At 50.8% G+C, this 21,522-nt stretch overlaps 1 protein-coding gene and 1 long non-coding RNA gene across 2 annotated transcripts in view; both read left to right on the plus strand.

Moving 5' to 3' along the window:
* The window catches only part of XKR6 (XK related 6), a 302,573-nt gene that overhangs the window by 123,882 nt on the left and 157,169 nt on the right, over positions 1-21,522 (plus strand). The gene's annotated exons all lie outside the window — the stretch shown is intronic.
* On the plus strand, positions 12,278-16,716 carry LOC101175956. Its single transcript, XR_178218.3, has 2 exons — positions 12,278-12,517; positions 16,324-16,716. It is a non-coding gene; the product is annotated as an uncharacterized LOC101175956 (long non-coding RNA).

Genomic DNA, 21,522 nt, shown 5'->3' on the forward strand with positions numbered 1-21,522 from the left:
TCTGAAGTGGTTTGGGGTCAGGCTCAAGGTCAGCATTGAGGTCCTTCCACGGAGGGTCAGTGCTTGTCTGGTCTGCCCACCCAGAACCTCCCCTGCCCAGCAGGGCCAGCCTGGCGGCCAGTGCAGGTAGACACCGGGAGGCTTCTCCCGGATTGAGCCTCTCTTCTGTGGATCCCCTGGGTCCCCGGTCTGATGAGCGTGCCAGGGTCCCCCTCTTGTGACTGCACCAGCAGCACACTCCATTTGTGCTGACACAGATTGGAGTGGTTGCCATGGGGACCAGAATCTGTGCCCAGATGCATTCTTGCAGCTAGGAAGACAGGATGGGACTCCTCCCAGAGAAGCTGGAGGGTTCCCACTTAATAAGAGGGAGCTGGGCGGGGAAACAGCCACAGGCTCCTTCCTCAGCTGTTCAGCAGCTTCAGCTAAAGGAGACCAAAGGGAGTCCAGGCCTCGAGGGTCACCTCCTCCTGGAGATTTATGGGGCCCAGTCTGGTACACAGTGAAGCGTCAGGCCTTTGCCTGACCCTGAGCCACCAGCTTCCTCCCACGCCCTCCTCCTTGAGTGAGGTGCATGTAGAGAGGAACTGTTCGCTGAGGGCCACAGTCTCATACTCAAAGTGCTTGAGACTCCACGTAAGGGAGATGACCTCACAGAGCCCCCCATTGTGCAGGCCCTGGGAGCCCAGGACCCCCTGTGACCCTGCAGCCACTCCCAGGAGGGGCCATGAGTGTCCACACTTTCTGGATGGTACTTGAAAAAATGAAATGAGTCTCCCAAGGCCACACAGGGAAAGAGGCCACGCTGAGGCTTTGGTCCCCAAAGCCACTGCGCTCTGCTGCTTGGGTTTCCCGGCAGCTGGACCCAATGCTCTATGCTTGTGGTTTTTCTTAGAGACAGGGTCTTGCTCTTTTGCCCAGGCTGGAGGACAGGGGTGTGATCATAGCTCACTGTAGCCTCAAACTCCTAAGCTCAAGCGATCCTCCTGCCTCAGCCTCTTGAGTAGCCGGGACTACAGGCATGTGCCACCATGCCCAGCTAATTTTAATTTTTTTGTGGAGACGGGGGTCTTACTGTGTTTCCTAGGCTTGTCTCAAACACCTGGGCTCAAGCAATCCTCATGCCTCAGCCTCCAAAGTGCTGGGATTACACGCATGAGGCACTGCGCTCAGCCAGCTCTCCATGCTTTGAATAGACGAAGGAATCAAACTATTACTTGTAAAGGCCTGAAGTTTCTTGTCCTTGGAATTCAAGGTAGCAGTGGGCATGGGACTGCCTGTCTTCTGTGGGCCCAGAATTGGCCAGGGCACGCCAAGGAGGCTGCCATCGCTGCCTGCGCTGGCTGAGGCCCCGGATCCTGGCTGGACTCGGCTGGACCCTTCCTTACTGTCCCCTGTGGCTTTCTTCGGGGCCTGCCCTGTGCTGGGGGCACTTTGCTATTGTGTCATTATTAGGTATTGGCATCAATGTATAGGTTAGAAAATTGAAATTTAGAGAGATGAAGGAGGCTGAGGTCACACAGCTCGCGAGACTCTCACCTAGTCCCTGGCCTGACTGCAGTTTGTGGGTTCTTCTAGTGTCTCATGGCATCACTGCTGCTCTGCTGATGGGGTAAGGGTCAGGCTGGGACCCAATAGGCAGGAAATATGGATTCAAGTCACGATCGTAAAATATGGTAAAATATGCATAATATAAAATCTACAATCGTAACCAATTTTAAGTGCACGGTTGAGTCATGTTAAGAACATTCACTTTGTTGTGCAACCATCACCACCATCCATCTCCAGAACTTTATCATTGTGTAAAACTAAAAATCCACACCCATTAAACAGCACCTCCCCATTCCCCTTTCCCTCAGCCCCTGGCAACCCCCATTCTACTTTCTGCCTCTACAAATCTGACTCCTCTAGGGACCTCATATAAGAAGAATCATGTAGTATTTGTCATTTTGTGACGGGCTCGTTTCTTTTAGCATAATATCATCAAGGTTCGCCCATGTGGTAGTGTGCGCCAGAATTTCCTTCCTTTTTATGGCTGAATAATATTGCAGTGTATGGACCATGTTGGGTTTCTCCATTCATGTGTCAAGCGACACTGGGGCTGCTTCCATCTTTTGGGTATTGAGAATCATGCAGCTGTGAGCACAGAGCACAAATATCTCCTCAAGTTACTTTTTTTTAGGTGGGGGGGAGGACAGAGTCTCGCTATGTTGCCCAGGCTGGAGTGTAATGGTGTGATCTCAGCTCACTGCAACCTCTGCCCCTTAGGTTCAAGTGATTCTCCTGCCTCAGCCTCACGAGTAGCTGGGACTACAGGTGCTCATCACCATACCCAGCTAATTTTTGTATTTTTAATGGAGGCGGGGTTGGCCAGGCTGGTCTCAAACTCCTGACTTTATGATCCACCCATCTCAGCCTCCCAAAGTGCTGGGATTACAGATATGAGCCACCGAACCTGGCCAAGTTACTTTTTTGAATCAATAAATTGAGGACAATAGTACCTACTCCATCCACCTGCCAGATTGCTGTGAGGACTGAGTTGTGAATATGGCTGGAGGTGCTTTATGCTTAGGGTAGGGGTCAAGATAGTCTTTCCTGTCATCAACCTGGGCTGGGAGGAGTCAGCTTTTGCCAAGAGGAGTGAAGCACCTACTGGCTGTTTCTGGGAACACTTTCCTCAATCCCCAACCCTGGAAGGAGCTTCACTGACAGAATAGAAACTGACTTGGACATGGTAAACGGATTGCTCGGAGGGCAGAGTGAGCAAAGCCCAGGCTCTTTGTTGGTGCCCCATCTGCTTACTTCCTGAGTAGGACCAATCAAGGGGACTGGGCTCAGATTTCTCACTGAAGGACTGTGGCGTCTTGTAGACAACCACCCTTTTTCTCCCCAGAGTTCAAGCCATGGCAGGGTTCCTGTGCTCCCCACCCCATACATGATGGGCTCCTTATGGGAGCCTCTGCAGGGTGGGGGCAGCATCCTCTTCCCTCCCCACCTGCACCAGTGCCCCAGCCTCCAGGGAGGGTGCCACCAGTCAAGTCCTGTGGGCCATTCAGAGCTTCTCCTCTTCCCAGGCTCTGCTCTGAGTCCTGAGCTGGTCTGCTGCCCCATGGGGACACTGCAGAGGTTTCCACTGCCCTAGAGCAGCTTTTCCCAGGGCTCTGCCACTCTGCTTCCCTCATCCTGGGTCTCAGTGCTGTTTTGCTCATCCTGCTCCCAGAGGGCAGCTGCCCACAGATGCTCCAGCATGAGAACTTCATTCAGCGACAGTTTGTGATCCTCTCACATAGGTCCAGTGTGCAGCCTCTACTTTGGAACCCCAAAGCACCTGGGCCTACCTGACTGGTAGCACATTCCACTTTGCCATCTCTCTGCCCGTCTCTCCCCCTGGACTGTGCGCTTCCTGGGGCAGGGGTGATGTCTCCAGTGCCTGGCTTTGCTCTGGTACATACCAAGTGCTCAGAGAATGTTTGTTGATGGAATGAGGGACTCCCCTACTAGACATATTTTCGAGGGATGGACCTGTGATTCCATAATCACCTCCATTTCTTTCTTCATCGCCACATCCGGCATAGTGTCTGGTATCCGGCCAGTGCCCAGGAAATGATTGATTGAATAAATGAATGAAACATGAGGCCGGAGACTCCATGAGCTCTGGGCAGGGCTGGGCAGTCTTGCAGGGTGGATCTTGCTGGTGCATCGTTAGTGTCACTAGCTCAACACTTACCACAGTGACCCTGCAGTGGCCATGGGGCCATGTGGGGGCTCCCAAGACGGAGACCCAAAGCCGGGAAATGGCATAGGAGACAGAGGGAGTGCAAATTCTGCAGTTCCCTCTTGCCTGGCTCCTTTCTTTCTGCTCCTGCTGGAGCAGACAGAGCAGCCCCATCGCTGGGGCCATGAACCTCGGAGAAATACTCAGATTCCCTGTTGCTCTAAGAACAGGCTCAAAGCTGCTTCTTTGAAGATCTTAGCTTTCTGCTCAAAAGCCTTCAGCAACTAAAAGTCTCCAATTCCTAGTCTTCCGCGATGTCCCCCAAATCTCTCTCTATGCTTTTTTTTCTTTTGTCAATTCTCTTCTTCAAACCAGCCGAACAGAATGCCGGGTGTTCTCTGTGTGTCTGGCTCATTTCCTGGCGGCATTCTGGATTACACTGCCTGGACTCCCAGCCCACTGAGTGGGTAGGGAAGCCCTGGGTCACCTGCCCGGATTGAATAGTCAGCCTCAAGGGCTTTCACTTTATTCTGGAGTGGGTCCCTGTCTGTCTGTTTGTTTTTCACTGGCCCCTCTCTGTCTACCAAAGGCCAGCAGAACAAGCTTCTTGGCAAGGCTTCCTACTTCTTAATCCATTTTCACAACCTGTGATTGAACTACATGCAGTGCAGTTATCAGAATTTAGTGACACCTTTTAATTCTCTATTATTGATGAGAAGTTTTGGTCTGGAAAGGAAAACTGGCTTTGGGATTGATTTTCATCAGTTTAATTCATCTTCAGTATTGATCAGTGCATATGTTACAGCGAAAGACTAAATCTGGGCTGTTTTAGAGGAACAGGGAATGTTATTACCAGAGTGTCCAGGTTTGGGCATTGTCCCAGGACTGTTGACACCTTAGGCATGTCTCACTCTGCCTTGTTTGCCAGTCCTTCATATACAGGTCTTCTTCTCCTCCAAAGACTGTGAGGTCTTTGGAGGCACAATGCATCTCTGAAATAAACTAACCCCCAAAGACCCAATGCAGTTCCTAGCACATAGGTGACCCTCTGCCAGTGTTTGCTTAAGCGCGGTCTCCAGAGTTCATTACAGCCCTTAATTATTGTGCATCAGGAGGGATCCCAATACTCAAATCATACAAGGACACATGGATTCCACAGGGACTTGGATTTTGGGAAAGGTGACGATATCAATCAGACAAGCTAATGAATGATTTACTTTCTCAGGAAAATATAGACAGGACCCTAAGTCTGGAATGTGCTAATCACAGGGTCCTTTAGCATGTGGCGGCAACTTTTTGTTTGTTTTTGAGATGGAGTCTCGCTCTGTTGCCCAGGCTAGAGTACAGAGGCGTGATCTTGGCTCACTGCACCCTCCACCTCCCAGGTTCAAGCAATTGTCCTGCCTCTGCCTCGAGAGTAGCTGGGATTACAGGCGCCCGCCACCACGCCCGGCTAATTTTTGTATTTAGTAGAGATGGGGTTTCACCATGTTGGCCAGGCTGGTCTCAAACCCCTCACCTCAAGTGATCCACCTGCCTTGGTCTCCCAAGTGCTGGGATTATAGGCTTGACTACCATGCCTGGCCTAGCGTGTGGGGGCAACTTTGGCAGGCAGCCTCAGGCACAGTTCAGACACTGTGGTCACACCTGTTTTGCCCTCTGACCACCAGTGTACCCCCACCCTGACACAAGTGTGGTTGCCTGGTAGGGGTGGCCCCCACCTTCTCTACCCAGAGTCCCAGGGGCATGGAGTTCTCTCCCTTCTCTCTGCACTCAACATGAGACCTGTGGACTTGGGGCTTCACCAGTGCAAGATGCATGACCTTGGGCAAGTCTCATAACCTTGTGTAAGCCTGCACATCCCCTTGTGCAATGTGGATGTTGAGAGGAACCCTGCTGTCTCTCCAGCAGAACTTACCAAAACAGAGAGGGGGCGGAGCCCTGCTGTCTCTCCAGCAGAACTTACCAAAACACAGAGGGGGCGGAGCCCTGCTGTCTCTCCAGCAGAACTTACCAAAACAGAGAGGGGGTGGAGCCCTGCTGCCTCTCCAGGAGACCTTACCAAAACAGAGAGGGGGCGGAGCCCTGCTGTCTCTCCAGCAGACTTTACCAAAACAGAGAGGGGGTGGAGCTGAGAGGACGGTATTGGCCGTACAGGTGATTTCTCATCACTGATGTGGGTTGACTGTTGGGTGCCAGAGGGTTAACTAGAGATGTGGTCACCGCAGAGAGCTTGCTCCTCTGGGAAACAGTCAAACCACACACTGGCTTTTGGACACATTGTGTTAAAAAAATTGGGTGTTTTCTATGTATTTATCTTGACTGTGTGTTTGTATATTATTCTGGACTTGGAGTTCTTTGGAGGTCTATATATGATCTGATTTTCTTGGTGTAGTGCATATATTCAGAGGACACAGTATTAGGAAAGGAAGGGTGAATGCCCGGTGATGTGAACAGAGAGGACTTTCACTTGGATTATTGCCCAGTGGGCAGAGGGTGCTGGGCCACCTTACATCACTTTCTTGGATCCCAGCCTGACCTTGGGCCTCGTATTCATTTGCTAAGACCATTATAACAAACATCATAGACTGGGGGCTCATAGACTCGGGGCTCATAGACTCGGGGCTCATAGACTGGGGCTCACAGACTCGGGGTTCACAGACTCGGGGTTCACAGACTCGGGGCTCACAGACTCGGGGTTCATAGACTCAAGGCTCACAGACTGGGGGCTCACAGACTCGGGGCTCACAGACTCGGGGCTCATAGACTCGGGGTTCACAGACTCGGGGCTCACAGACTCGGGGCTCATAGACTCGGGGTTCACAGACTCGGGCTCACAGACTCGGGGTTCACAGACTCGGGGCTCACAGACTCGGGGCTCATAGACTCGGGGCTCACAGACTCGGGGCTCACAGACTCGGGGCTCACAGACTCGGGGCTCACAGACTCGGGGTTCACAGACTCGGGGCTCACAGACTCGGGGTTCACAGACTCGGGGCTCACAGACTCGGGGCTCACAGACTCGGGGCTCACAGACTCGGGGCTCATAGACTCGGGGCTCACAGACTCGGGGTTCACAGACTCGGGGCTCACAGACTCGGGGCTCATAGACTCGGGGTTCACAGACTCGGGGCTCAGAGACTCGGGGCTCGTAGACTCGGGGCTCATAGACTCGGGGCTCACAGACTCGGGGTTCATAGATTCGGGGCTCATAGACTCGGGGTTCACAGACTTGGGGCTCATAGACTCGGGGCTCACAGACTTGGGGCTCATAGACTCGGGGCTCACAGACTTGGGGCTCATAGACTCGGGGCTCACAGACTCAGGGCTCATAAACTTGGGGTTCATAGACTCGGGGCTCATAGAGTCGGGCTCATAGACTCGCAGCTTCCACAGCAGACATTTACTGTCTCACATTTCCCGAGAGTGGAAGTCCTAAGTCCAGGTGCCAGCAGGCTTCCTCCAAGCGTCTCTACTTGGCTTGCAGTCACCTGCCTTTTCCCCGTGTCCTCACATAGTCATCCCTCTGTGAGTCTGTGTCCTAATCTCCTCTCCAAGAGAGCATTAGTTATATTGGATCAGGGCCCACCCATACGACCTCATTTTAGACCTTTAAGGCCCTGTCTCCAAATACGGTCACATTCTCGGGTACTGGGGGTAGGACTTCCACTCTGAATTCAGGGAGTACCAAATTCTGCCCACAACAGGCCTCATCCTCATCCTATTAATATTTCTTCAGTGGCTGGGTGCAGTGGCTCACATCTGTAATCCCAGCACTTTGGGAGGCCGATACAGGTGGTTCACTTGAGGTCAGGAGTTCGAGAGCAGCCTGGCCAACATGGTGAAACCCCGTCTCTATGGAAAACACAAAAAACTAGACAGGCATGGTTGCACGCGCCTGTAATCCTAGCTACTTGGGAGGCTGAGGCACGAGAATCGCTTGAACCCGAGAGGTGGAGGTTGCAGTGAGCTGAGATCATGCCATTGCACTCCAGCCTGGGCAACAATAGCAAAACTTCATCTCAAAAAAAATCTTTTTTCTTCAGTACCTCCAGGGCCCTAAATGCTGAGCAATGACCACACGCCCGTCAGGAAGCTGTGCCTAGGCTCTGAGACCTCACATCACCTCACTGCTTTGCCCACCCAGGGCCCAGCTTTGAGAATGTGATATGAGTATTCATTAACAAACATTTGCTTTGTTCACGACCCTGTTCCAGTGAATGAGATGAAGTGGCCAGGAGGAGATGGCCAACCCTCTGTGTCACCACAGCCATACCCCCTGTGTGCCAGTGACTATGTAGCTTCTTGGGGTAGCACCCCAAGGATGGGTTGGTTGATTTGTTCATTCATTCCTTGATATTCTTACCTGCCGTGTACTCTTGGTCTGGTGGGTTCAGCAGGAGGAATGAGGGGCAGTGGGCAGGAAGGCAGAAGGCCTCCATCTTGATCCTTGGTTTTCCAATAAGCTGGGAGATCTTGGGCAAGTCACCTAATTATTGATTCACGATCTCTAAATCAGGAAGCCTTTTCTACTTTGCCTCCTATGTAAGGATTTCATGAAGCTCAAGTGGAATCATGTGTATAAAAATGTTTGATAAACTGTGAAGTGCTATGTAAATGTGAGGAATCATTACATTCACATTTTTATGCCATTTGACCTCCTGCTATTTTGCCCACTGGGATCTACTAGTGAGGCGCTGGCATATTTCAAGATGGAACCAGCCTAAAGACTAGCTTTAGGGAGAGCCTGCTCACTCATTACCTGGTTTTCTGTTTCTTTATTTTGCTTTGCTTTTTTTTTTTTTTTTTTTTTTTTTTTGAGATGGAGTCTCACTCTGTCGTCCAGGCTGGAGTGCAGTGGCGCAATCTCGGCTCACTGCAAGCTCTGCCTCCCGGGTTCACGCCATTCTCCTGCCTCAGCCTCTCCGAGTAGCTGGGACTACAGGCGCCCGCCACCACGCCCGGCTAATTTTTTGTATTTTTAGTAGAGACGGGGTTTCACCGTGGTCTCGATCTCCTGACCTCGCGATCCGCCCGCCTCGGCCTCCCAAAGTGCTGGGATTACAAGCGTGAGCCACCGCGCCCGGCCTTTGCGTTGCTTTTTAACCACCACTACCGCAACTTGCCCCTCTCTGATCTTCTCCTCCTACCCCAAAATAGGTCCTAAACCCTCATAGTTTCTGGTTCTTGACTACATATGTGAAATCTAGCAAAAATATTCCTTTAGAGTCACTGAGGAAATATTTGTTTCAGTGACGTGTACTGATACAAACCCAGCCTCCCTCTTTTACCTAAACCTCTCGGCAGGGATTGATGAGGCATGGATGAATAACGTCCATGTTGTACAAAATCATAAACCAAGATGCAGGGCGAATACATGAGTGGTGACAGTCCTGGAGACTATGGGGACTGTCACTGCCCTGAGGGTCTTCTTTCTATTTCTCCCACATCTGTGTTGCCAGGACTCCCATGTCCAGAACCTGGAAGCTGAAGCTGTGGGGCCGGGGGAAGGAAGAGTTCTGCTTAATTCATGGGTCAGCTTCAGAAGATCCCTTTAGGAAACACTGCTTGGGAAACGCCTGCAGAAGGGCGGAAGTCACGAAGCAGCCTGGCCTGTATTGACTAATCCTTGGGTCAATATCAATGCCCTCCTGAGAACACTAAAATACCCAAGGTTGACTCAGATAGTTTTTCCCTGATGTGTTCCTGGAAGCTGTCCTGTCACAAAGCTTAGCCTGCCAGTGAGTCTGGGCCACACCGCATGCTACATCCCCTTCTTGGAAATCCAGTTGCACAATAGCGCGTTGAAGGCTCTGGAGGCTCTGCAGTAAAGAAATCTTGACCCCTGGACTCTCTTGCACCTATGTTCCCCTCTCCCCCTTTATTCTGTTTGCTTACTGATCCTCTCTGGAGCCCTCTTCTGGAAATGTTAGTGGGTTGATGGCACTCTAGGGCGCTTTCTTTTACGCTCAGCTTGGGGGCAGGGGAAGATGGCACTTGGGGTTAGGGGTACGGCTCTTAGATGACCCATCATAAGGGTCATCAGAGGAAGTGGAGGAGGATAGCAGACAGGGGGTACAGCCGTGTGAGCTGAAGCCTGTATGGGGGTACAGCCATGTGAGCTGAAGCCTGTATGGGGGTACAGCCGTGTGAGCTGAAGCCCATATGACCCTGAGGTCTGGCAGTACCGGCCCTGGCCAGGCTCCAGGGAGGGCCTTGCAGGAGAGGTGCTGCGGGTGGAGTCAGGGGAGACTGGGAGAGCTGGCATCCTCTGGTGGGGGATGGACCAGGGGGGCTGCTTCTGCTTCAGAGTGAGAAAGAACCCCAGGGCTCCTGGGAGGCAGAGGGCCAGAGTGGGTCCCTCCAAATGTAGATTTTTTTTTTTTTTTTGGCATATCCTTTCAGGTTAGAGAGTGGAACCTGCCTGCCTCATCAAAGACGGTGGGGCCTCTACTCTTTATCGCATTAAGGAGGATCCTAGGGCCATGTTTCTGGGCTGAGCTGCCCCACTTGGTGGCAGTGATTGTGGTATTGGTCTCAGCTCTGCTGACGGGGCAAGACTGGGGGAAGGGAAAATGTGGAAGGCCCGGTAATCACTCTTGTAAGCTAGCCGCAATCAGGACCCCGAGGTTGGGCTGGCCATGGAGCAGTGGAAGAACTGCCCCATTGAAAAGGAGCAGCCTGGGGAGGGGCAGGTGGGAGAATGTAGGGGCAGGTGGGAGAATGTAGGTGCAGGAGTGGATTTGGATCAAGGGAGGAGATTCTGCCTGACGGGTGCCTTTCTGAAGGAAGAAATCAGTTATGACCAGTTCAGCAGGCACCAAGGGGGCAGGGCCCACATTGGCCAGGGGTGGGCTGTTTGCTGGTGGGAGCCCATGTGGGTGTCACACCATCAGTGTCCAGCTGGCTGGGTTGGCTGCAGCTCCTGTAGGAGCCTGTGTTCCTGGGAAGCCTCTCTCTGGGGAAAGGCAGGGTGGGCAGGCTGTGTGCAGAGGAGAAAGCCGTGCTGCCCATGTCCATACAGCTGTGTGGGCACCAGGACCTGCCGAGATGCCACCCCAGGCTGCCTGAAGCAGCAGCTTTCTGCAGAAGAGACAGGGAGAAGAAAGCATTGTCCAGACAGGGAGGAGCAGGCAGGGAAAAGAAGGGATTTTAGTAGATGGCAGGGCAAAGAGGGCAAGAAAAAAATGGGAAATGGCTCAAGAAGTGTCAGGATCCCAAACATCTGTGTCAGGACACTAATGGCATTTGGGCAGGACAGTCCTTCATGGAGGGGACCGTTGCTCACTGAGAGATGTTCAGCCTGCCCAGCCCCCACCCACTGTATCCCAGGGATGCCCTTACTCAGTCATCAAGATGACCATAGCCGCCCCCAGGCTGCCTCTAGAGGAAGTGGTCACCAAGGCCCCCTTATCTCTGACGGTCTGAGATGATGGAGCTGGGAGGGGCCCTGGGAGCGTGAGGACAGCCACTGGGCACTCAGCCTCCAACAGTAGGGCCACAAAGAGCAGATGGGCTGGGAGAGGCTGTTGAAGGTGCGTTTTTCCCTAAATCAACAAACTACTATTGAGTCAGGTGCTGAGGCTGGCCCTGGAGACAGGAGGAAAAGTCAAATGTGACCCTGAACCCCAGGGAGCTCAGAATCCAGTAGGAGAGGTGGACGAGCAACAGCAACCACCCCACGTTCACTCACTATGCAGACGGATGAGGGCATCCCATCACTGCATTACCCAGTGAGCATGGGTGCGGCTGCAGTCATGGGGAGACCCCCAGGCTCAGTGATGCAACCCCAGAACAGTCCTGTGTTCCAGCTGGCAGATGGGGCACAAAGTGTGGGGAGGCACATCCACCTCTGAAACGCCTGCTCTTAGAAGTGGCGGAGACTCCTCTCCCCATTCTCTGGACCTGCCGTGTGGCCACATCTAGCTTCAGGGAGTTTGCGGAGGGGGCCCGGAAAGAAGAGGAAACTGGCTGTGGGCACACACCAACCACCTGTCTCGACTCCCCTCAGTTGGTAACAGGAAGAGAAGCAGCACTGTGGGTGGATTTTTCACCTGGAGAATCTTTACCTTTCAAAAAATGTCTATTATCGCTTGGCCCATGCTAAGATAAATAATATTTCACTGTCAGACATAGTCAGTAACCACCAAAATATTTTACTAATTTAGAATCCTAGAATGTTAAGGCTGAAAAAGACCTCAGCAATGGTCCAGTTCAACCCTTTTGATGTTCAAATGGGACTTTGATGCTCAGAGGAGAAGTGCCTGGGTCGAGATCACCCAGGTGGGGTGCTCTGCCCAGGCTGCCACAGCGGCTGCTCCAGGTGTCCAGGAGGCAAGGGAATCCACAGAGGATGCAAGCTCAAGCCAAATGTGCAGGTTTATTTTAGGACCTCAAGCTGCCGCCCCAGGCTCTTGCCCTTGCCCCTGCTGGGAGAGTCAGAGCCACCTCCTCCTCCTCAGTCAGAATGACTCAGATGCCCACGTCAGACATTCTCCCCTCCCCGCCAGCCTGGGTGACATCTCTCCAAAACTGTCTGCTCCCTAAGCCACAGCTTACAGGCAAGATGAAGCAGTGTCGCACAGCCCTGTGGCCTCACTCATCCTGCCCTCAGGTTTTGTTTCTGCCTCTTCACAGCACCACCCCCATGAGGCTTCCACATGCACCTCTGCAGACCCATCTCGCACTATGCAGTGGGAGCGAGCCCTTGTGGTGAGGTGGCAGTGGCCCACGTATCCCTCAGTGTGGGGGGATAGGAGCGTGGGTTCTGGGGACCACTGTGTGTGGACACCTGTCGCTCAGGTGGGCCTCCCGAGTTTTCCCCCAGCCTGTTGCGGGTAGGGAGCGTGAGGTCTGGTTTCTGAAGACCTGGATGCACGTCCTGGGTGAGCTGCTTGAGCCTCAGCTGCCTCATCTAGAAAATGGCCACAATGATTGCAATGTCTCAAAGAACAGCTTATGAGAATGTGATTTGTAAATTCTAAAGTACTGTCCATGTGCTTTGGAGGAAAAGCTTTCCTCAGGACTGGGCTCGTGAGGTGGTCAAGCAGACTGTGGGATTGGGGCTGTCTTAATTGATTGCTAACTTTGAGTCATCCTGGGTGGGTGCCGTCTCTATTGGATAAAGGTGAAAACCAAGGCTCAGAGTGGTTAAGCCACGTCCACAAAGGTGCAGAGCCTGCCAGGAGGCACAGCCACAACTAGAATGGAGCAGCTCTGTCATTGTACAGTCCAGGACTTGGTGGCTTATGTCCAAAATCAAGAACAGACTAAATGTTTCACCAGGGACAGAAATGTCACTGTATTCCTGAAGGTGCAATAGAAATGGTGGGAGGCAGAAAAATTGAGGAGACAGAAATGAAGGCTAAAAATAGTCTGTTTCGAACAGGCAGAGACCAGATCAGTTTGACAGGAGAGAGGGGGTGAGAAGGTTGTCCAGGACTCTGGGATGTGCCTGCCTTGGGCAGAGGCAAGGCACAGGGAAGGCTGTCTTAGAGATAAGAAGAGCTGCTGATTGCTAAAGAACCCATGGGTGCAATTCCCTGGAAGGAAAACTGAAGCAACGGAAAACACCAAAGTCAGGGTGCATTTGGGGGATGCCAAAGAAGGTGGGACTTCAAGATGGCAGGGACTTCAGAAAATACAGAACCCCCTCTTCCCCAGCCCCTTTGCCATTTTATAGCTGGCTAAACTAAAGCTTGAAGAGTGACTTACCCAGGAACCCAGGTACTGTGGGCACACATCCATTGCTTCGCCCTGCCACGTTGCCGTGTTTATGGGGCACCTACGATGTGCTCAGTTGCTAGGGAAAAATGCCACTGCCTATTTGAGGACAGCTGCTGTGCAGTAGGAAGGCAGGAGCCAGCCCTGGGCTCAGCGGAGGATATTCCAACTCCCAGGCTGAGTTATCAGGAAAAGGCTCCACGGAAGAGACGGGACTTTAGCCAGGCTTGGAGGGAATGATGGAGTTCAGGTGGAATGCGAGGAAGGAGTAAGTTGTTCACAAGCCAGGAAAGAATACAAACGTTCTCGAGGCTATTAGTCTCCCAAAGCAGGGATTTCCCAGGAAAAAAAAAAAAATTATTAAGTAAAAATGCAAATAGAGTGAAAGAAAAAAAAATAAGTAGATGAGACTGCAGTTGGTGTGGCTGATATGGTGCTCATCATGGCCACAGAACCTAAATGCCTGGGAAACGTTGCATCCAAGGATAAAGTAATGTCCTCAGTGCAGGCAGAGAGCTGGGTCATATGATGAAGCCACTGAATGGTGGAGCTGGCCAAGGATTTTGAAGATTACATGATAGAACCCCTGGAGAGTTTTTCTAAAGAATAAGGGAACTGACAAGACCCATAAGACAACTTCCTCTCATAGTTCATAGTTACGAAGTGACTATCATGTAACTGCGGTTAGAAAAAATTCAGCTCCATAATCTTGTGTTTCCTTCTTTGCCATGGGTCCTGGGGAGCTCAGAGCTAAAGTCTGTACTCAACTGTGTTCATTACCATGAGTCTAACCTTTTAAAAGAAAGTTATAATCAGTCTTCCTTCCACGCACATATCCCATTTAGCATGTCTTGTCTTTATTTTTACAATAATGATTTTTTAAATTTTATGCTGTGTCATATCCTTTTAGCAAATAGGCAGGATGTAAAGAAATATTTTTAAAGTAGTTCAAAGACTTTCTACAAGAGTAACAAAGAGTACAGACATGTACCGTTTGCTTTCTAGTTCTAACCATTGAGGTCTTTGTCACTTCTTCTGCTTTCCTTTTTGCTTTGTCTTTAACGCTATTTGCACTTACCTCAGGGTTCATTTTTGTGCCCAGTGACAATAAGTATCCTTAACCTGGGATACATAGATTCATGGACCTTGCCATTTCCTATAGTGGCTCACATTCTTTCACGTTACAAGTTATTTTTATTATTTATGTGCCTTCTGTTGTGAACGATCACAATTCCTTTTGGAACTGGAATAATTATAAATACCTGGAGGGAAAAGAGAATGAAAGAATAGAGTATGAAAGTATTTGAAATGTCTAAGGAAACTTAACAGAAGTTGATTTATATTTGACAGATGGCAGAAAATGAAAAGTTTAATGAGGGAAAAGCTGAGAACAAGTCAGTGACAATTCTTGCAGTATGCTTTTGACTAAGCACTTTATTTCTTTCTATAAATTATTCTGCTTCCTTTCTTTTAAGATGTGGGGGGCTTCCTTCCTTCTTGGCATGATAACAGATTAGGAATTATGTGATCAGATGATGGCCCATGACCACGAGGGGTAGAAGAGTCAGGATGAAACAGCCAGTTAAACAGATTTAGTTTGTTATTCACAAGGCTCTAATTAACTAAGGCAGAGAGGGACAAGAATGGAAAGGAAAGCTTTAGCCTCTCTTTGCTAGCTGAAAGATTAATGGGGAGGAGTGTGTCTCAGAAAATAAGTGGGGTTGTGGTTGGAGCACTGGGAAGGGAGGAAATGCATGAAAGATGAAGGAAACCATTTATTGGAAAAGAAACAGGAAATGGGGCAGAGCAGAGTGAGACTGGAGGATGCAGGAAAGCAACACGGGGAAGTGATGCATGAAAGAGATAGAACCCAAATGCAGTAGAAACGGAAGGATTGATGGATGTTGATATAAAACAGAACTTCAGAAGGTTGTATGAAATAGAGGCAGAACAAGGCACTCAGTAAGCTTTTTGTCAGACCCGATGGCAAGTTCAGAAGATTAAAGGAAATTATTAGCTTGAGGAAAAAGTTCAAAGAGAAAGAGATGCATTCTGGGGCCATCAGTTAAATCCCCGCGTCGAGTAGCCACTATGGGGAGGCTTGATGAACAGCAAATGGAGAGTATCTGTGGCCAGGTGCAAGTTGCAGGTGGGAAAGAGAATGGGGGGATTCCAAAAAATTTTGCTGAGCCAAGCATATCAGGAATTCTCAGAACTCTTTATCCCCATGGATGTTCCTGGCATCGGCCTCTCGCCATATATTAAAATGTAACCCTTACCAATACCTCCGCTACCCAAGCCAGGCTTGCCGGCCATGTGATGCATATAAGTGTTTGTGCTGGACTAATGCTGGGTGCTATAATAATAGATCAATGCCATAACATAATCTCAGTAGCATAATAGGACTTTTTTTTTTTTTGAGACAGGGCATTGATCTGTCACCTGGGGAGCCGGGGAGGAATAATGCAGAGGTGAGATGGTGAGATCATAGCTCAGTGCAGCATCCAACTCCTGGATGCACGTGATGCTCCCACCTCAGCCTCCCAAGTAGCTAGGACCACAGGTTCACACCACCACACCTGGTTAATTTTGTTTTGTGGGATCTTTTTTTTTACTTTCCTTTTTGTTCTTTGTTTGCATTTTTTAAACTTTGATTTATTTTTCTTTATTAGTTCTGTCCCTCTGAAGACCAGCTAATCTTATTTTATGTTTATTTATTTATTTATTTAGGTAGAGACGGGGTCTCACTTATGTTGTCCAGGCTGGTTTTGAACTCCTGGCCTCAAGTGATCTTCCTGCTTTGGTCTCTTATGGCACTAGGATTACAGCCATGAGCCACTACACCCAGCCTTAATAGGATTTAAATTTATTCCTTGTCCATGTAGGAGTCCAAATGCCAATTTGTGGCTGGCATTCCATGTGAGGATTCAAGAATCCAGGCTCCTCCATTCTCCATCTCCAGGGGCTCTGGAGTCCTTCACTTCTAGCCAATGTATGAGGAAAGGGAATAGAGAATTACCTGTGGGAGAATTTCAGTACGAGGTCTGGAAGGGACACCCACTTCCACTCACCTCCCATTGGCTAGAACTCAGGCGCACGGCCATGCTGATTGCCAAGGAGGCTGGGAGGTGGGGCTGGCTCTGTGCCCAGGGAAAAGAGAGAACAGTTTCCATAAGTACCTAGCTGTTTATGTCACAGTATTTAAAAAAGAGTTTGTTCCATAAAATAGATGAAACTCCAGCTGAAAACCAGATCACGTTAAAGAGTAATTATGTTTACTATTGTGGGATTCTTTGCTTTTAAAAGATCTAGATAAATTGTTTTAACTAGAAGCTCTCCCTCGCTAGTGCATTTAATCAGCCAATCAGCCCCCATTTTGCCTGGGTCTTTGCTGGACCAGGCACGTAGAGGAGAGATGGTGTTAATAAAATACCTCCTGACCTCATGGAGCTGGATGTATTGGTGTGTGAGCATTTGATTTATAAGATCTTACTAGGGGGATAAGGAGAGCTGGGGTTAAATGAAGGAACATACAAATAAAGGCATCAACCTAGGAGGAGATCTGATTCCATTTATAAGTATTTGGCTTATAGATCACATGTCACAGTTGGTCCCCTGGGTCTTTTGAGAAGCCTGCAGCTCCTCCCCACCCTCTGGCCTTGGCTCCCAGGCGTCCTGGCAGGTGATAGTTTGTGTTGCTCTCCATGGTCCACTTCCCCCAGTGCCTGGGCACAGCCTAGCCCAGGGCAGGATGGGCCGATGTGTGCAGCTTCTCCTCTTCTCCTGTCATACTTCCGGATGGGATATTATTTGCTGTCTGCTGTCAGGTCTGGTTTCTCTGAGCATCCTGGTTTTCCTGTCCTGTCTGTCCCATGGAATGTCGTGCTTTCAGATCATTTTCCCCTGGATGTATGAGCCAGTCACTGTCCTGGTTTCACCCTGTTAGAATTCTTGCCTTCTCTTTGGAGGGAGGAGCAGGGCCAGCCGAGGGACACAGGCAGGGAAGCTAAGAGCAGCAGCAGCTGATGCTGGCCACGTCCTTGCCTGACCCAAACACACAGACTCATTTTAACAGCCTCCAGTGATGTCCTCGCACTGTCACCGATGGCTGCCCTCCTGCCTTTTCTTCTGCCCAGCCCCCTTCCTTCTTCTCCTTCTTTGGGCCAAGTAGGTTTAATGGGCTAGCCTCGCCCTGGGCTTCTACTCCTGGAAGAGGGGAATGGATGTTTAATTCTCTTTCCTCTGTACTTCCACAGCCCCAGGGACATGCCCTCCCACCAGGCCAGGGCGGTCTCTCAGGGCATGTTGAATGAATGAATGAATGAATGAAGGGGTGTGCATGAGGGAGACTCACCCAGACAGGCCTGTGCTTCTGCCAAATGGGATTGTCAGATGGTGGCTCCTAGTCACAGTGTCTGTTCCCATTTTTACTGGTTCAGAAATTTTTTTTTTTTTTTTTTTAAGACGGGGTCTCACTCCGTCACCCTGACTGGCATGAAGTGACATGATCACAACTCACTGCATCCTCAGCCTCCACAGGTTCAGGGATCCTCCCACCTCAGCCTCCACAGTAGCTGGGACTACAGGTGCACACCCTCATGCCCGGCTAATTTTTGTATCTTTTTGTAGAGATAGGGTTTTGCCATGTTGCCCAGGCTGGTCTCAAACTTCTGAGTCTCAAGCAATCCTCTCACCTGGGCCTCCCAAAGTGCTGAGATTACAGGTGTGAGCCACCACACCCAGCTGATTCAGAATTTTGAAAACAGCATTCTCCAAGTGGATATCTATTCTAATTTAGCCCCAGCAAGGAACCTTTGCCATTCATGGTGCAGTGTCCCGGCTGTTTCTTCCAGAGCTGGCAGACGGGCCATCTCCAACCCTCACCGCTAGGTGGATGTTGCCTTCAGAATACAGGCTTTAGACCTGGCTCCAAACCCTGTCTTGGAGATCTCGGGCAACTTGTTTCTCCTTGTTGAGCCATTATCTGTAAAATGGGGATAAGAATATTTACCCCTCATCAGGGTTTGTACATGATTAAAAGAGGTATTTCCCTTATGGCACACATGCTGTCGTTGGAATTATTTTGTCTCTCCTCATCTACAAGACTTGTTCTCTGCTGCATCCACAGAGCCCAGTGCAGGACCGGATGTAATAAGTATTTATTGGATGAATTGCCAGAGAAACACCAAACTCAGCACTTGGCACATAGTAGGCAGGCGTTGAATAACGGTGATTCCTGTCCACTTTGTCTTCCCTGTCTTCCCCTTCTAGATTGCGAGCTCCTTTGTGTGCGGGAAGTGTAACCTCCTCTTTGTCAGGACTTTGTAACCTCTTAGTCCCTTGTATGCAGGAGAAAAACCCAAACAGACCAATAATCATGTAGAAACAAGTCCCTGGGCATCCGAGGATCAGGTCAGGATCTCCCACAAGTGTCCCTCTGGGAGTACAGCGAGCATCCCTAGTTCCTGGCAGGTGGCACCATCAAGGCACTGCGGGGCAGCGGAGGAGGCAGGGGCTCTAGGTTTAGCATGGTCTAGGGAAGGTCTGCAGTGCAGGCTGGAGGCGGGGAGGCCTGGAGAGGTGGAGGCATGGAGGCAGGGGGGAGGGGGGAGGGGAAAGCCCTGCTGCTGGCTGTCTCCTCCCCACACTAGCTGTCTCACCAAAGTCTGGCTATTAGTCACTGTCCAGATGTCACTTCCCTTTACCTGCTAGCACCCCTAAGCCCAGAACGTGGGGTTCTCTTTATCTCTGCCTGCCACCCTCCCCAAGCTCTGATCCAACCCTGAGCTTGTGGCTGCTGTGGGGAGTGGCGGTAAAAATGGTAACACCAGAAGTGCACTTACATCAGAATGCTTTAAAAAAATGGAATTATTATTCCCTGGAATGAATTTTAAACCAGATCTTATTGCCTGTATCTGGCCACTGTCAAAAAGGGGAATCCCCTGAGTTGGGCGAGCTATTGGACTTTGAGATTTTGTGAAATGCCTAACACCCATCCTGTCACCTTCAGGGACACTGCAGGAGCGCTGTTTTTTAGGTGCCACCCTGCGCGCCACCTCCCTTCATCCTGAACACTCCTCGATCCTGGAAATGCTCTTGTCCCCGTGGACCGCGCTCCAGCGGGGTCGCGCAGGGGGTTAGAGGGGGTGAGAGGGAGCCGCGGGGTGGGGTCCGAGGGGCGCCGGCCGGGGAGCCGGGGAGCAGAGCCGCGCCTGTCCCGCCCCGCGGCCCCCGCTCCTGTCCCGCCCCGCGCCCCCAGCGCCCCGCTCCCCCTCCACTGGCACCGCCGCGCGCCTGGAAGAGGAGCCGAGCTCTTGTCGCGCGCCGGGCCGGGTTGTAAACAAACACTGGAGCGGCGCCGCCCGCGCAGCAGATGGCTCCGCAGCTGCCTGTCGGGCGGGGCCTCCCTCTCGGCGCCGGCGCGGGGACGCGGAGCTGCGCGGTGCCCTCGGCCGGGGACTCCCTTCGGGCGCCAGCCCGGCTCTGGTTCGCTGGGGGTTGGAGAGGGAAAACGCTAGCCAGAGCCTCCGGGGTGCTCATTCCGTTTACTTCCGTCATTCGTTCCTTCATTCATTCGCTCAACAAAGATTTCTGAGGCGCCAGGACCGCGCTGGGCCCGGCCTACACGACGCTGGCCCGCGCAGGGGGTCGCAGCTTGGGGAGCGCAGGGGCAGAGCGCCCAAACCGCGAGAGCCCTCGAAACCCTGGCCGCCACGCCGTGGATCCAGGCTCTGGGATGCTGGGCCTGAAAAGCTCTTCGTCTGGATAGGAGGCCTTGGGCTTGGATTCAGGCACAGCTGGGTGAGAGCCTGGTCCTGTCCCGCTTACTGGCCCAAGGGCTTGGGGCCGCTACTTCAGCTCTCTGAGCTTCAGTTTCCTCCTCTGTAAAGCGGGGATAATTCCACCCACCTGGCCGCGAAGTTGTACAGATTAAGAACAATGTGCATTTGTGTTTTCTTGTGTACACCTTCGCGTTTTCTAAATATCCCACAGTGACTATACATTCCTTTCTTTTTTAAAAAATTTTACTTTAAGTTCTGGGATACATGTGCAGAACATGCAGGTTTGTTACATAGGTATACATGCGCCGTGGTGGTTTACTGCACCTGTCAACCCGCCATCTGGGTTTCAAGCCCCGCATGCATTAGGTATTTGTCCTAATGCTCTACCTCGCCTTGCCCCCCAGCCCACGACAGGCCCCGGTGTGTGATGTTCCCCTCCCGGTGTCCATGTGTTCTCATTGTTCAGCTCCCACTTATGAGTGAGAACATGCGGTGTTTGGTTTTCTGTTCCTGTGTTAGTTTGCTGAGAATGATGGCTTCCAGCTTCATCCATGTTCCTGCAAAGGACAAGAACTCATTCTTTTTTATGGCTGCATAGTATTCCATGGTATATATGTGCCACATTTTCTTTATCCAGTCTATCACTGATGGGCATTTGGGTTGGTTCATTTACATAGCAAATAGCCTTTGCTGTTGTAAATAGTTCTGCAATAAACATACGTGTGCATGTGTCTTTATAGTAGAATGATTTATAATCCTTTGGGTATATACCCAGTAATGGGATTGCTGGGTCAAATGGTATTTCTGGTACTAGATCTTTGAGGAATCGCCACACTGTCTTCCACAATTACATTCCTTTCAAAATAAGAAAAAATGTTGCAGGAGATTCACTCTCCCTCCCTGCTTAAAAATTCACCCATTCCCACTTAAAGATACCGCCCCCTCCCACATGGGTCACACGGGGTGCTGGCAGAACACAACTCAAATGGGGGAGACACAGTCCGATATTTAGTCCTCGAATATTCTAGAATAGTTCCTGGGAATAAAATCAGTTGGGGATGAAGGTGGTCATTTAGAGTTAAAGGCAGCACATGTGCCACAGACATATGACAAGAGACAGACACAATGATTTTCAAGCTGTTTTCTTTCTCTTCCTTCATTTAACAAGCACTCCTTACACCTTCAGTGTTTATAAGATGTAGCAGGTGCTCAGTGCTGTGATTCATGTCTGTGCATTGTGTCCTCAGGAACTCCTCATTTAGTAGTAGGAAGTAGGTGGGAATGTAATAAAAGGTTTAAAAA

This window comes from Nomascus leucogenys, chromosome 4 (assembly GCF_006542625.1).
Source record: "Nomascus leucogenys isolate Asia chromosome 4, Asia_NLE_v1, whole genome shotgun sequence".
Classification (NCBI taxonomy): domain Eukaryota; kingdom Metazoa; phylum Chordata; class Mammalia; order Primates; family Hylobatidae; genus Nomascus; species Nomascus leucogenys.